The sequence below is a fragment of the Cornus florida genome, unplaced genomic scaffold (assembly GCF_030987335.1).
Source record: "Cornus florida cultivar Cherokee Brave unplaced genomic scaffold, ASM3098733v1 CherokeeBrave_3.0.0_Hap2_Chr08, whole genome shotgun sequence".
In the NCBI taxonomy this organism is placed as follows: domain Eukaryota; kingdom Viridiplantae; phylum Streptophyta; class Magnoliopsida; order Cornales; family Cornaceae; genus Cornus; species Cornus florida.
This window is the reverse complement of record NW_026775578.1, coordinates 17,854,982-17,866,773: the sequence shown is the minus strand read 5'-3', so window position 1 is coordinate 17,866,773 and position 11,792 is coordinate 17,854,982. Positions and strand designations below refer to the sequence as shown.

The following is an 11,792-nucleotide window of genomic DNA, read 5'->3' as shown; positions in this document are numbered from 1 at the left end:
TGTTAGGGTAAGCAGTACACGGGCCTAGCCTTACTATTTCCTTGTTTTTGGTCCTAATTAGGGCCTGTTCTCCCCAAAGGGGCTGTTTGGCCAATTGGCCCACATCTGTAAACATTTCTTATATTTATAATACTTGGTTAAAATTCCAAAAAAAAAAAAAAAAAAAAGGAGTAAATCTTGTCATAATGTGTCACCCAATACAAGCTAAAAATGTTCAAATATATCCAACAAAAATCGAATAAATAATGCTATTTAGATCAATTTATTTAGTTTAGAAAGTCTAATTGAAGAGATCGATGTTTTATTATTTTGATTCAGCGAATAAGCTAAGTGTGAATCATATCCATTACATTACAAGGATATAAATTCTTCAACTACACAAATAGATTTGATAAATCGTTTAAGAAGCATTTTTTAAGTTGAATTTGACTTGTCTACGCTCTTACATCATTGATCTTATGAGCATGCTAATGGGTTTGAGTGTGGGTGAGAGAGGATAAACTTTTTCTTTATTTTTTTTTATTTATTTTAACACTGACAAGAAACTCACTCTCACACTTTTTGCACATTCAAATTCCTCCTCACCTCTTTGTCGAAGAACTAATACCATTGGGAGGATAAACTTCTCCCCCTAATTTGTTGGAAAAAAAAAAAACCCATTAAAATATGCTACATCATAAATAAAAAAAAAAAAAAAAGAAGAGAGAATATTCATGTAATTTCAATAACAAATGGAAATTACATGTTTTTGTGATGTATTGGTTCAGTATTTTCATCCTCCCCAAAAACATGATCTCTGACCTTAATGCCTTGCTTTGAAGATTTCTATGGACTGGGGCAGATCTTAAAAAGATACGGGCTAGAGTGGCTTGGGTTTTAGACTTTTAGTATGTAAGCCCAAGGAAGAGGGATGATTGTGTCTTCCAGACCTTGAGGTAGCTAAGACCATCTCCAATGCAAAATGCCATTTTTGCATGCCAAATCTATATTTTGAGAGGAACTACAGTGTTAAAATGCTATATTTTAACAATTCTGCTCCAATGGTGCATTTCATCAAAAATGTTATTTTTTTTACACAACTACCATTCTTTTTCAATTACCATTCCCAACTACCAATTTTCAACAACCATTATTTATTTTTATTTTTTTGTGAGTGTTTGTATTTTACTTAGCTTATTTGCCTCATTAAAAATAAATAAAATATACATGATATATTTGATTATATTATTAGTAAGTCTAAACCAAAAAACAAAATATTTTTAGGGCAAATCATTTTAGCTAAACTTGCCTTCTCAGTCTCCCCAATCGCCTCCATCTCTATTCTCGTTCTCGACTCTAAACTTGCCCTAATAATGTACATGTGGTAGACATATGAAAAGATTAATAAATCATATACATTTTTTCATGCCAACTTCAAAAAATGTTGATCGTTTCGGTTATTGTAGTGTAATGTACTTGTGCATATTCATGTGATATTTTTTTATCTTTCAAAAAATATATACATACATTTAAATTATATATGTATTTAGTTGGATGATGCATATTTTATATGGACAGTGCTGAAAAAAGAAAAAATAATACATATCTTATATAAATACAGAGTAATTTTTTATTATTATTATTTTAAAGCACTTGTATGGATAAGTTTACATTTCACAATTTTTGTAAACTATTCTGCGGTGAGTTTATGATTAATGATTATGATACGGGATTAATAATTAATAATGTGCCTACATATCTCTCTCTCTCAAACAACAAAATACATTCTCTCTACAACTGCAAACTACAAAATCTACAAGAATCAGAAGTTCAAAACCCATATATTTCAGTTTGGCAGAAACAATAGCAATAGTTATATTTTGTGTTATATTTGGCAAAATATTTGATAAAGCTATATTTTGGCAACCCATTTAACAGCCCATTAGAGAGCCCATGTTAAACTCACCTGTTATATTTTGAAATTGATAGCTCATTTGGTAGCCCATTGGAATTGCTCTAATAAAGCTGCAATCCTCAAATAGGAATCAATTTGTCAACTGGGCATCCTATCATTGGAACCTAGGCTGGCCCTAAGTTTTTGGGGGCCTTTGCGAAAAATAAATTGACGCCTACTTATCATAGTCTCACTCTCACATAAAAATTATTGTGATTAAATTAATGTAATAAAGTAAGTTTTATAACTGAAATTAATAAAGAGTTTACAAAATTCACCAGCCACTTGAACCACCAGAATAAAAAGTATCAAAAAATTATTCTCATCATAACTTGTTGTCTACCCTATTTTTTATTTAAAGAGCTGAAACTATTACGAGAACTTTTACCAAAAGAAAAAGGACAAGGAGTGCAATATTAAACTTTGAAAATTTCTCTTCTTGCATGCATTCTTAGATGCAAAATCTTCAATTAAACTTTCAAAATCAAGATTTTCTTAAAATTCATTTTCAATTCAAATCAAAGCTAGTCCATTCAATCTTTTTTGTGACATGATTGATCGCAAGTAAGATTTTATTAATTTCAATTTTGAAAAACTTCTTTCTACAGAAGCAACAGTAACATGTATAGTCAATAATATTATATAATTAATGCATGCATTTGGAAAACAATTCATTCTTTTCAAAAAAATTAATATTGCACTCGCTCTCATTTTTTCTTTTGGTAAAATGTTTTAAAGTTGTATTACATGGAACCCTTCTTGAGCTGCAATTCATTTTCTAAATAAAATATTTTTCACAGTATATATACTATATATATGGGCTCACAAAAAAATTTGGGTGCCCTCCAAAATTGGGGGACCTCTGCGGTGGCACCTCCCCCACCATCCAAAGGGCTGGCCCTGATTGGAACCAAGACTCCCCTAAGTTTGGGGTCTGCAGCTGGTGCTACCTTTTTATGTTGGAGTAGTCAGTGGTGGATCCAAGGGACACTACAACAAATTAGGGTTCTTGCCATAAGCCACTTCGTGGCAAAAACCTTCAAATTTCGTGGCGAAAACCTTTTAGCCACAAGAAATAGCCCGTGGCTCAGTCGTGGGCGTAGCCCCATCACAGATTGTAAATAACCACGACTAAAATTTTTTGTGGCAAAATATGGAACTTTTGCCACAAAATTTGAACTCGTGGTAAAATAACTCTTACGCCACAAGCTATTTCGTAACTAAATAACAATACTTTCATGGCAATTAGCAATCTCGATATAGGAATTAATCATGGCTAATTCAATACTTTTGCAACGAAAATATATATCGTGACTAATTTAACCCTTTTTCCCGCGGAATTTATTCGTGACTATAATTCTAATTGCCCACGAATATATGTCGTGACAAATATCCATAATAGGCCACGGAGGCCCACGAATATATGTCGTGGCTATAATTCTAATTGCCCACGAATATGTGTCGTGGCAAATATCCAAAATAGGCCACGGAGTTCATTCGTGGCTATAATTCTAATTGCCCACGAATATATGTCGTGGTTGTAAGTCTAATTGCCCACGAATATATGTCGTGGCAAATATCCAAAATAAGCCACGGAGTTCATTCGTGGCTATAATTCTAATTACCCACGAATATATGTCGTGACAATTACCCAAAATAGGTCACGAAATTCATTCGTGGCTATAATTCTAATTATCCACTAATATATGTCGTGGCATTACTCATTTTTTCAATATATTAATTTTTTTTTGAATTTATATACATATATATATATATATATATATATATATATATATATATATAAACCCTAAACCCTATTAATAACATATTAATATGGCACCAATTATAATTTTATAACCTATAAATTATTAACTTTATAAACAATATCAAAAATAAAATTTAATCACACATCAAAATGATTATGCAAATAAAGAAATACTTGATATTATATACCACACCAACCAAAAAGTATTGTTTACAACATATACAATAAAGCCCATCGCACAAAAAAAAGCTAGCATTCTCATCTGAGATCTTAGACAAAATGTGGTATAGAATCCGAAACAAAGAATTCAAAGATCTAAATATAAACAAAAAGAGCTTGAATTCTTATAGCATGAGCTCGTCCAACAATCTGCAAAACCAACACTGAATAAATACAATTAGTGCCTATATATAAATAAAAAAAAATGAACCCAAAGGTAAGTTTTCAAAATATATTACATGAATGAAAAAATATAAATAGAAAATAAGAACACCAATAAAAAAGATTTATCAACTCATTAAAGATAAGGAAAAGTATAAATAAAAATATATATATATATATATATTATTAAGATTTATCATTGACAAGTTACGCTTTGAAAATTCAATATGTAAGAATATTTACTTTGTGAGACTAAACTAATCATATTACTTTTTATGTTATTCCTCGCTACACTACAACAAAAATGATTATTAACAATGTGGCATTTACAAGATACAAAGTCTAAGTGTTGTTAATTAGTTACCTTCTGTTAGATGCTCATTGTTTTAGTCTACAACACTTTTAGACCCTTGTTAATGTTTTATTAAATTTTAGCACTCAAACTCTCACTTTTCAGTATTCTGTAACAAAAATAATAACCTTTATTACATGCACTCTCCCATATCTTATGCAAAAATGAATTCTTGTAACATGGATCAATCAAGAATCTAGAAACCAATAATGTACAATTAGTACCTATGTCAATTAGAAAAATGAATCCAAAGATGAACTCTAAAAATAGTTTATCATAAAGAAAAAAGTTCCATTAAGAAGCACTAAAAATTGAATCTTCCATTTAAGCATATATGTGTGATCCCATTACAATACTAATATATTGTGTGCAGAATATTAATATATATTGTCTCCATGCAACATTAAGCATAAAAAATTAAACATAAAATTGCTTTTGGTTAACCTGTATAGTGATCAAAATAGATAACAGATAATTAAATCACCGCAAGTAATTAATCTGCCAACATTTCATACACATTATATTTTAAAACCATTTTGGTAAAATTGAAAGATTTTAACAAGAACTATTTATTTGAGGATCACAAAACTAAATGGTATAATCCAAGGCTTAAGTTGCACACTACATCGTTGAACAAAATAATAAATATAGTAAATATAATTAAAATTGCTTTATTCAATAGAAGTGTCATGTTTAGCCAATGTTATACGCTGCAAAATTTGATTCGATGTGGTAGAACTATGTTAATGTTGTTCCAGTAATGCTTATTTGTTCCAAGTGTCATCTAATTCTTCATCGTTCCTTCTCTAAAAAGTTCTTGTTATAGACACAATGTGGTTCATAATAAAGTGTCAACTGGCCTTACAGAGAAACAACAAGATACCTGGAGCACGTATTTGATAAAGGAAAACCATTGTTTGCTTCAATTTCAGAACTCTGACCAGGTTCTAAATATATGACCTGTATAAAACAAGCATTTCTTGCTCTCAAAATTACTTTTTAGAATTTACGCTCTCGCTCCAGTTCTAACTTTATGTTATGTCGTTTGTCAATGCTTAAGACTAATAAAAATTAAGATTTGACGCTCTTGCTTCAGCTCTAACTTTATGTGACTTATCGTTTGTCAATGCTTAAGATTAAAAAAAATTAAATTTACTTGTGCTATGTTTGGAAGCGTGGAATAGGCAACTTAGATTTGGAATTGAAAAAAAAATTAAAAAGTTAAAAGTTAAAATTTAATTCTCTCTAAACACAACAAAAATACTTTTACTCGGCATGTGCCATTAAATGAATCCCTCTGATTGGTTTGTATGGTTAGTTATCATTTGCCGAAAAGAAATATTTTACTATATTAAGTGTAATGGATCCCAACACTGCACTGTAGATCAAGCACAAAAACCTACACTTTACAATTACATTCCACATGACTATGCAGGTTCATATGCTTTTCTAGATGTGTTCATAGTTGTTAAAGGCTCAAGACGCACAAAAGCGCAAATGCCTCCTGGAGCCTGAGGCGCAAGGCAAGGCGTGCGCCCGACTGAAGCAAGGCGACTGAAAAAAAAAAAAACAATACCCACCTAATAAAGAATTAAAGATACAATAGTATATATATAAAGATGCAAAAGTTCAATATTCAACATAAAGATGTCAAAGCCAACTAAATCAAGTACTTAAATTCAACAGTGAATAATAAAAAAAGTGTATTTGATAATGTATTTTAAATCCATACTTCAGTGCATTTTATAATGTATTTTAAATATCACGAAAATCATGTATCACTTTAAATTTTGTAAGATTTTAAATCACAGTAACTTCACATTTTAAATTACAGTAACTTCACTAATGCAAATTTCACCATTTGCACCATCGTATAAAATTTAGCTCTTTAAAATTTTCAGTATTCATCCTCTATTGAATAATAGAAAATCTATTGATCATGTTATGAAACCCAAAAAAAAAAAAAAAAAAAAGACTTTAAGATGCTGCAAGTTTCAAGGGAAAAGTTCACTGATAAACTCAACAAATAAAATAAAATAAATAAATAAAATAAAAGTTCACAAAAAAAAAAATAGCAACTGTTATTTTAAGATTAAAATAAAATAACACAAGATCAAGATAAAAAATAGCAACAATGCAACAACTATGCTCTAGAGTCTCCAGACTCAAGAAAAAAAAATAAATAAAAAATAAAAAGAAGAAGAAAAGAAAAAAAAAAAAATCTGCCAAACTTGACTCGACCGAGAGAAGAAAAGAAGAAGAATAGAGGAAAAAAAAAAAAATGATCCAGCTTCCGAGATCCGAGAAGAGAAGGAGCCTAGGAGGAGAGAAGAAGAAGAGAAGGAGGAGGAGAGAAGAAGAGAAGAAGAAGAGAAGTTGGAAAACTTACCGGCAAAGTCACCGACACAGATCCGGCAAATCCAACGCAGATCCGACTTCCGAGACCAAGTCGTCCTCGTCGCTGACTGCCTCTGTCTTCTTTGTTTACTTTTTTGTTCTCTTTTTTGTTTTTTCTTATGTTGTAACTATCATGTTTTAACTAATAAAATAATAATATAATAAAAACAATAACAATATAACAAATAAACAAAGAATAAACAAACAAAATAATACAAAACCAATCAGGCGCGCCTTTAGAGAGCCTTTCGCCTAGCGCCTTTGAAGTAAAGGCGCATGCCTTCATTAACCCAAGCGCCTTAAGTCAATAGAGGCGATGTGATGGCGCCTGGAGAACTAATACAATGGAATTAATATTGAGAAATAAAATAAGAAATGAAAGACTAAGTTCTTTATTATATAAAAAAATAAATAAATAAATTATAAAAGAGAAAGCTGATTCTAAAAATAAATAAAATAAAATAAATAAACTTTTTTAAGGAAACTGTTGAAGACAGTTCATATAGCCATCTGTTTGATATTTTAAAAAATCACTAATTTATATGACAAAAAATAAATATTTAAGGACAACTGAACTCTAGAAATGCAATTGAAGGCACACATATTCTGATATTCATCTCATATATATCATAGAACACGTAAGCAACCACTCAATTTTCATAGGACAGTAAAATGTCATATCAAAAAATAAGTTTTTTCTGTTAGAAAATAACAAATTCATTATACCGAATGGTTAAATTACCTTATGCAATGCAAATGATCCACCATTCACCTCTATTGTAATATCGCTAGGAACATCCCGGAATATCCTGCAAAAGATCAGCAACCAATGACCAACATAAAACACACTAGCAATTATTACAATAATTAACATGGAAATGGAAAATCAGAAAAATCAGTGCTTAGCTTTTTGGATGCTCCTAATATCAATAATTAGAAGGGTACATGCACAAGAAAAGTTTTTTTGGCAAACTGAAGTAAAGATTGTGAGATCAATATATCTCATTTTACATAAAAAAAAATTTAAAAGTCAATTGACAGTTAATAAAATCAAAAGTTCCCATTAATTTTAACATGCCCAAACAACAACAGAAAAAGAGAACAAACTGAAGAAAACAAAAAGAAAGAAAGAAAGAAAAAAGATGCAGTTATACCAAATAACTATTTAAGAATGAGTCAAAGAAAGAAAGACAGGGCACTGGTGAATTGGGCTTGAAGCTCCTTGGGCGAAAAGAAAAAAAAAAAACAAAAAATACAAAATTAATATTGTTTGCATCTAATTCCGCTGTTCTATATGTTAATTCATCATATAATGTGAGATCAGGCCAGTGTAAAATCCAACATCTCACATATTTTGCAGTTAACACTAGCATCGAGATGTTAACCATACCGAACACTAAAATTTTAAAAATCTTAAGCTAAATAAGATGTAATTTAGCTTCAAGATGCTTTCACCAAGCACGGAGGGATTACATTATACTTTCGGCTACACACTCGATCAAATTTAAAATACAGGAAAGTCCGATGAGTTTCCCTCTAGAATATATTGACGAACATCAATGATACTAAATTAAAACTGCAGCCCTCACCCCCACAAAGTAATTAAAGAAAACACAAAGTAAGCACATTAAACAAGTAGAAACCTTAAATAAATGCAAACTATAAACACATTTTCTCTTTACAATTAAAAAGAGCTCAAGGACCAAAAAAACACAGAAATATTATATTATAGAACGAAAAAAAAAATATATTTGTTTTGCTGAAATAAAATGTAGATTACGGTGATTACCTCAAACTGGAATGCAATGCAATGCAAATTTTGTTACTTTATATTGTAAAAATAAAAAATAATTATATAAAAAAAGATCATAAAAATTTTCACCAAATAGGATTTAGTTTGTAAAACTAGAATTACAGAGCTTGATTAGTTGATTTAGAAAAATAAAATAAAATTAAAACAAAACCCAAACATACAAGTTAGCAGGGGGGGCTTGAGAGTTGAGAGACAGCGGGCCAGCGGCTGAAGCTTGCAAACGGCGAACCCGATCTGGAACAGCGGGCGATGGAAAAGGAAAGATATGGGTTTTGATTTTTTGAACAATCTTGAAATGATATGCCGATATGGGTTTTGAACTTTTGATTCTTGCATACAGATAGATAAACTGAAATATATGGGTTTTGAACTTCTGATTCTTGTAGATTTGTGGCTTGCAGTTGGAGAGAGAGAGAGGGCAAGTTCAGAGTTGAGAACAAGAATAGAGATGGAGGCGATAGGGGAGGCTGAAATGTGCAGACAGATTCTTGTAGATTTTGTAGTTTGCAGTTACAGGGACAGAGAGAGGGCAACTTCAAAGTTGAGAACGAGAATAGAGATGGAGGCGATTGGGGAGGCTGAAGAGAAACCTAGGGTTTGTAATGTCGGATAAGATTGGTAAAGTTAGAGAAATAGATGGATGAAATATTCAAGCGCCAGATTTCCCCGCGTAAAATAATTTCAATAAATTTCGCACCCGCCTTTTTTTAGGGAAGGCTGGTTAAAGTACATATATACCAGACTATATATACAATCCAATGGCCTAGATTAGCGTGTGCAGCTTCTACCTACGGACACGCCCACACTGGAATATCCCAATATCATCAGGACCAACCTAAGGTCCTGATTTGAGGCGCACCGAAGTGCTGCGCTCCGCGACTCACTGAATCACAGCCTCCTATCCGTTGTGCCGCTACGTACCAGCGGCATATATTTAATTTAAAATTCCAGAATATTCCTAAAAATACAAAACAAATTCTAAAAATAATTTAATCCAAAAAAATCCTAAAAGCTTAATTTATTATTTTTGGGCATATATGAACATGTATAATTTTATTAAGATTTATTTAATTTAATTAATCATGCTGCACAAAGTTAAAGTAAACTATAAAAATTTCAAAAATTAAAGTTTAATTAACCTAACCTCACATACAAGATTTAAATTATCAAAACAATACATACATATATTCACATATTTAACACTATAATTTTGTAAAGAATAAACATGCTCATATAATTTGATTAATAAATTAATTTTAAAAAAATAAAATAAAATAAAACTATAATTTCGATAATCAAGGTGATAAGTTTATAAGTTCTAAGAGGAGAAGTAGAGAATAACTTGTCTGTCTCTTCCATTCATAGCACTCCACAAATCAAACACCATATCAATTTAACAAATTTAATTACGAAATATAATTTAATTAAAACAAGACAATTAATCTATGCACTTAATTAAATAAAATAAATCATTTAAAAATAAAATAAAAGCAATTAATCGCAAACAAAACATTTAAAAATAAAATAAAAGTAATTAATCCCAATTAATAAATCCTTTAAAATATCGGGGTATTAAATTTGTCTCACATCAGATCCCATTTTTATAAAAATGAACCGAATTTTGCGAGTCTAGTGCTAACTTAACCTAGAGGGAGCACGGACCTTCTACTCACTCTTCTGTACCACTCGAGGTGTGTGTATTTTGCTATCATTCTCATCATGTCAAAGATTATTATTATTATTAATTCTTTTTTTATAAGTTACATTGGCAACATCTGCAATTTTGTATAATAGTCTATGCAATTTATATATTTTAGACCTATGTCGTTGTTCCCAATACTTATAAACATGTTTGGGATCACTTATACTAAAAATGGGGTCATACGAAACACTACTACCTAAGCGATGATATCAACCATGTAAGGACGATACTCTGGACCCCTGGCCTATTATTTTGGAAAATGTGACAGTTGATTACACCAATAAGTTAAAAATATAATTGTTTGGACTGGGTTTACGGAGCCTACTATGCATGTACATGAGCCCAAAAATAATATAATAATAAAATAAACCAGTTTCTGAGTTTAAATATATATATAAAAAAATTATTATATAAAGAGAGGGGATAAAACAAATTATTGTTGCCATACCAATTATTGTATAACATTTATAAACTGATATTACAAGTACGTATGTAACTGTGTTTATTGTTATTATTATTATTATTATTATTATTATTATTTTTAAAAAAATATTTATTGCCATAAATTTACATATTATATAAGTTGTATTGTTGTTTAATTATAAAAATTATGGCCTGAATATTAGAGCATCTCTAACTGTTGTATATATTATTTTTGTGTAAATCTGATGTGTCATAATAAATTTAAATAAAAAATTTGGATTATTTATTTTTAGCTCCAACGGTTATTTTATACCTTTTATATACAAATTTATCTCCCAATAATAACCAACCAGTATCATGCCTAGAGCCCACATAATTTTTACAAGCCTATAGAGTTGAATAGTTAATGGAATGAGAAAGAGAGAGGAGAAAGCTACAATTTACCCATTTACTTTATTAGTAGAATTAATTTATCATAAAAATAAAAAATATATATTTATAACTATCATTTTATAAAATGATTAACGTATTATTAGAATATTGGGGCATTTTTGCAACAGGTGGTATTAGGCACAAAATATAATTCAAGGGGGTTATTTGCAAATTCAAACATAGTTCAGGAAGTTTTTTGCACTTTACCATATATTTATATATATACACACACTTTTATATATTAAAAATATACCTTATGATAAGTTTTAATTTTTCTTATTATTTCCCAAACAAGTATATGGTGACAGAAGGCCAATTTGCGACAAGAATTTACTCTTTTGTGACGAAATATCCTTTGTCGCTAAAAGATAGAAATTGGCGATAAATAATTTGTCACTAAAAATCTATCAATGGCGACAAAGACCATTTTTTTCATTAGAGTGTAGTTTTTTGGGACAAAAATTCATCGTCACTAAATGATAATAATTAGTGACAATATGTTGTCACTAAAAGTCTATTAATTGTGACAAAGTGAGTTTTGTCACAATAACTCTATCTTTTGCGGCAATGCATCATTTGTCACTAGAAGATTGT

The 11,792-nt window shown here is 30.1% G+C and overlaps 1 long non-coding RNA gene across 1 annotated transcript; it reads right to left on the bottom strand.

The window, feature by feature from the left end:
- Positions 1-3,774: 3,774 nt before the first annotated feature.
- On the bottom strand, positions 3,775-9,250 carry LOC132270214 (uncharacterized). Its single transcript, XR_009469548.1, has 3 exons — positions 8,803-9,250; positions 7,571-7,637; positions 3,775-4,067 (listed from the first exon to the last, which is right to left on the bottom strand). It is a non-coding gene; the product is annotated as an uncharacterized LOC132270214 (long non-coding RNA).
- Between the last annotated feature and the right edge of the window lie 2,542 nt (positions 9,251-11,792).